This window comes from Struthio camelus, chromosome 4 (genome assembly GCF_040807025.1).
Source record: "Struthio camelus isolate bStrCam1 chromosome 4, bStrCam1.hap1, whole genome shotgun sequence".
In the NCBI taxonomy this organism is placed as follows: Eukaryota; Metazoa; Chordata; class Aves; order Struthioniformes; family Struthionidae; genus Struthio; species Struthio camelus.
The window spans coordinates 27,873,539-27,879,388 of NC_090945.1; positions in this window are offsets into that span (position 1 = coordinate 27,873,539).

Here is a 5,850-nt window from a genome sequence, read left to right on the forward strand (position 1 = left end):
CTAGGTTTACCAGCTTAGAGGAACTTGCTATTTTTAAATATAACGACGTATATTCCTAAATATATGTTGGGGTATATTGATCTGGTGTAGAGTAGCAGTTAGCTGTTGTAGTTTTTTAGCATTTCTAAGCAATGCTAAGAACACTAAGAACTACAGTAATCTCTTTTCAAAGTAAATATTTGCAAATGCTGTACAGTCCATTATAAGCATTGCTTTTAGTACCTGCAAGAGTTTACAGCAGCTCTACCGTTTGGTAGTTCAGTAGTAGTAAGACCATAACAGGCATCCGCAACTTCCTTAATTTTCGCTGAAAAGGTAGGGGAAAACATGCAATAGCAAATCTAGAGTTTCAAAAAGAAAAGAAAAGAAAAAGGCAATTTAATATATATTTTTTCCTGGGAGACTTACTTAATTTTCTTACTGTTTTTTATTTCAAGCCGAGTTCTAACACTGATTCCTCAATGGGCACCAGAAGCAGAGCAGGGAAACTTTGCTGAGGACAAGCTATGTGCCTTTCAACACTTTTGCCAACTATTTAAACGCTTTGCTAGTTTGCAGTATGCTTCTGTGGTCAGAGCCATATTACTTGTTCCGGGACAGGAACTGAAGGAACGAGTAGGTAGGGTATGCATTTCTTTGGACGAGAATGTTGCTGGATTGACTTGCTAGACATGAATAAGCGTACTGTTTGGCTCTAATGTACAATATCATGTAACTCAGTGGCCTGTACGTGGAGACTATATGTAGCCACACCTGCTAATGCAAATGCAGAGGCGTTTTGAAGCAGCTGGGTACAATGTACTTTAAGTTTATACAGAAAGTGAGCTGAAAACTTTTTTAGGTTCAGTAGCTGTTGTTTCTACTTTTTAACAGTGCTATGTAGCAGAATGTTTTCTTGTATCTGAGAATGCCACATGGCTTGTAATAGGGGCAGCATTTTTTGACTAAGAAAACTGTTTTCTTAAACAATGCTATCAGTTCATGTGGAGCCAAATTCTGCTCCTAAATTGGAAATTTAAATACTTGACTAAATTCCTTTTAATTCCTTCTGATCTAGACTTGCGGTTTGAGAAGAGGATTTGACTCTAGAAATACATTAAATGCTGCTGCTCTGAGTGACCCAGAAGTCAGTGTGCGTATGTACCTTTTCTAAACTGTCTCACAAGAAATGCCCTCTGTTAAATAAGTCGGTGTAACACGAGAGAGACTAGCTGCAGACTTTTAACTGAGCAGCTAAAGCAGCATTCAAAGTAGATGTGAAAGGCTGAGGTACAAAGCAGAACTAAAAGCTGCTGAAAGGAAGGAGTTGCTGTACTGGATATCCTTGCTAAGATTATAGGATGAGTGGGAAGAAGTGATGAAAGACACTCAGATGTTTGAGGTTCACTATACAAATTTATGGAGAAAATGTAATTCCCCAAATTTTGCAACTGTCTGGAATGTATTGTAAATATACTAATGAAACAAACTGTCAGAGTACATATTGATACTCCTGTGTGTTCTTAATAGAAAAAAAAATGTTTCGAAGGCTTTAGCAAGTACTCAGGCCTTTTGATTCACAAACGAGTCTGAGCTTGCAGTTGATTTTTTAGTTAACAGAGTAAAATGGATGTATAACACATTTGTCAAATATTGGAACAGTGAAGTCAAAGTTAAGAGATGGTCTTAGCAAAGCTGCTTATAATAATCTGATGGGTTATGTCTGCTCTGCAGTTACTTCTGCTTCATCTGAGGAGGTGGTAAATGAACTGCTGCTGAGCAGGTTTATGCTGGTTAGATCGCTATTAGTATTTCTGCAGACCGGAATAACGCAATGCCTGTGTCCTGTAGCGACGTAGACGTCCCAGTAGGTTACGAGTGAGACATAGGCTGTTAGGTTTCTTTGGATTATCTATTGTAATAACTCTTTTAAAAGAAGAAACAGCTAATATGTTTAAACTGGTGGAAAAATGCTACTTCACATTTAACAGATTAAATAGTTGCTGAGTTTGAATATGCAGTAGCATGCAGAATGTAGAAGGATGATATTATTTCCTGTAACATAAATATTAATTTGCTTTAAATATGGCCTATAAACATTCTGTTAATGTTTCTAGTGGGTGCTTCTCTCGCCTAGTTGTTACTTTGTTCCTGAGTCTAAAGTTTTTATCTTCAGAAATGTCGTCATCTTCCCAGGTTTGCTGAAGGAATCTGCTGGAAAGTTCAGAGTGAATCCTTTTATGAGGAAGGTGCTAACTGAAGAGAGTGGAGTACTTTAATCTTTTCAGATGACCTTTCTTCAAAAGGTTAAGTACTCATACAGTTAAGATACTAGAAAGAAAAGGGAAAAACAAAACTGTGATTTTGAACAGCCTCACTTAAAAACCCCTCAGCTTCTCCAGCTGCTTAGAATTAACTGCTTATTCTTTGGATTTAGTCTAATCTAGAATTAAAAACAGGACAAACATGGGTTCTTGATTTCTCCTTTAGAAGAGCAAGTAGGAAAGTCTTTCAAGAAGTAAAAAATCTTGGCGTGCGATTCTGACATACCATAATGAAAAAAGGGAGGTGATTTGCATCTGCTGAAATAACATCGATATCTGTTCTATTTATGGAGCAGCCTGAGTCATGAGCAAGTTCATTGTTCCCATCTGATGAACATTTGCCTGCAAGTTCTCTACCTGTTTAGGGAAAACGAGATTAAATTTGAATTTTTGACTTTTTTTTTTAAACAGTCTCAATTCTTTTATAAGTTTCAAAGAAATATAAAAATACATAGTCACTAAAATGTAATGGATGCTTTTAAATAGGCAGCAGAGGCAACTGTAAATCATGGACATTTTTAATATGCTGTTGTAATGAGTGCAATACAAGGATTAAAGTGGCCAGGCAAAAATACATTTTTTAAGGTTGTCTGCTCCATAAATGTCATGAATCGTCATCATCCTTTCCTAGTGTAGATCTTTCAAACACAGCAGAAGAAAGCAATATCGGATGGTCAAACAAATGCTTTGTTAGAGGAAATCCAGTCAATATGCAAATTCCTGAAATTGTAATTTTAAAAAAGTACTAGCTTCCTAGTTGTCTAGATCTGTTCAATAGACTGCAGTCAGTTTTGCCAGAGGAAGCTTGGTCATGATGATTAATGATGACTGGCAGCCGCAAGCCCTGGTGCTGTATCGCCGTTTTGCTACGGATTTACTATAATCTTGCAAGCATCACTCATCTCTGGGCTTTGTTTTCCCCATGCACCTTTGTAAACCACTTTAGGGAGCCTGGACAAAAGGTACCACATAACAAATGTAAAACATTGTCAGCAGTGCCATATTTGAAGGGTGATCTAGATATTTTTCAGAGCAAATAGTACAAATGTAATAAATATGGGAAAGAAATATGCCATTATAAACCCTCCTCCCCATATATCTGTTCTCTGGGATAGCTGAGACTTCCCAAGCTGGCAAGAATTAAGCTTGACTGTCAGATTTTTCAGGATTTCTCAGGGCAGGGTTTGCAAGCACAGGCTCTGTGTATACATAGGCTGTCACTGGGACTGGAGACGAGATTGCTGATAACTTTAAAATGCAGGAGTCATCTCATAGATGCTCTTGCACAGCTTTCAGTCAGTACTTAGTGTGACAGAGAAGGAAGTAGAATCAATCACTTAGGATGATGCTGCCAAATTTTAACAACCCAGTTGCATTTTTAAATATTTTTATTGTATGGTGAGGAATATCTTAAGAAATGAATGAATCAAGGTTTTTGCATGTAACATTCTCAAAATACTACCAGGAGCTCACATATGAGAATTTTATGGGGATTGCCTTAAGTGTTGCTCTAGTGTGACTAAGTCCCTTTTTAAATTGCCGTGTCTTGTATTTAGAAAGATGCATAGATTCTCAAAATGCAAAGGAATCTGCCCTTTATTACTGAACTTTTCCTCTGTGCCTTGCAAAATTGGCTTGTATCTGGTTATTTGGGTTTTTTTTTTGACCTCACAAGACTTATATGTTCAGAAACATTAGCAAGTTTGAGTCAAGTTTTTTTTTTTTTTCCTGAGCTCCAGTATTGTCATCCAGACAAAATCTTCAGATTCTCAGCCGTGCTCAGTGTGTAGCAGCTCTCCTTCAGAGAAGGAGCACTGTTATATGTTGAACACTCTTTGAAATGCACCACCGTGGTCCTAGGTTCTGACACAGCACGAGTTTTAAGATAGATACACAGTTTCTGTTTTTATACAGTGAGCATCTAGTGGATGAATCTGCTTTGTTTCCTCACCTGAATTTGTTAAATTGTTAGTCTGCAGGTGCATGGGACAAGATCCAAAAGTATGGGTATGTTTATGGGAGATGAGCCTCACTGGAAAAGTGAAACTAGGCATAACTATACTAGGCAGAAATGGACATTTCAGTTTTTGTTCCTTTAACTTAGATGCGAGGGGGGGAATTCTCCAAAACTGTGCTGTTTCCCCCGATCTTCCTAGAAGATGAGCTGTGGTGCTTACTGGAAAAACAGAACCCTTAGTTTTGCTCTGTGTTGACTGCAAGAGAAGAAACATCCGATTCCTATGAAAATAGCTCAACTTCCCGAAGTATTTGAATGCAGACAATAGTTGTTGAGGTTTTTATTCCGCTGCCATTGAAACTAGCACAGCATCTTGTCTGGAATTGTCCTGGGTGTCCTAAATGGAATTAAACAGCTTGTGCCCGAGGGGCTCTGGGGGATCCCAGTTCAGGTCGGAGCCCCAGGGGGGCACAGAAAAGCACAAGGTTCCCTCCCTCTGGTTACCTCTGTTGGTGCCACAGAAATGCTTTTTCTGCCCAGATGGTGAAATAGGCAAATCGGCCAAGCAGCCCTGCGTGTCCTGCAGGCCTCGGCCAGCTGTAGGCGCAAAGGCAGCGTGGGAGGAAAAGCTGCTGGAGCAAACAAAAAAACAAAACAAAACAAAAAACCAAAAAACCCTATCTTTTAAGTTTTTGTGCTGGTTGGTGAAAAGTAGCTGCTAATCTTGCAGTAATCTCTTAGGTGAATTTTGTAATCCTTACGGGGAAATTGGAAATTTCAGACTCCCTTCTTAGTTTCATTGTCACTGTTAACAACAGGAATTTGTTCCAATGTGTTTGATTTCTTCTAAGCATGGTTTAAAAAAAAATCCTTATATTAAGGATTATGCAAAGTGTGTGGGTTTTTTTTAAAGCTTTTTGCATGTATACTTTCCCTGGTCAGGATATAGTTTCTTTCAGATGCCAAGGTTTGCTGGTCTTGGGGCCACTGTGAATACTGTGCATGCGCATGTGTATAGGTGTACAGATTTTTTCCAGCTAATACCTCAAATTTGTGATTGTTTTATATTGTGCTACTGTAAGTTTGCACAGAGCAGGGCTTCCACTGGCCGTGAAAAGTGCCCACCTAACTTTGACAGCTCTGGAGTCGATTCACTTTAAAAAAAAAAAAAAAAAGTGTATTTTTCCAGTAAGCGAAGTGTTTCCCTAGCAGGGGACGTTCCCGGAATGAAACCCGGAGCAAGGGGCTGCTCAGGCTCGTAGACGAGCACTGCAGTGCAGGAGACCTCCGGAAAAAAAAAAAGAAAAATCAAATATTAGCGGGAGCCTGGCAAAAGGGGCTGCACTGAAAGGGGTCCCCCAGCAGGAAACGGACTTTATTTTGCCAATGCGCAGTCGAAGCTCACGAGTGAGGTTTTAAAAGACTTGTGTGGTTTGTAATATACCTGATGTAACACGGGACTGGCATCAAAATAAACTTATTTTCGGTGTGAAAGGCCGCCCGCGCTGTCTCTTCTCTCCGCCGCCCCCAGGGCTCCTGCCGCCGGCGCGGCCGCGTTTGGCCCCGCCGTCGCACCGTAGCCGCGCCGCG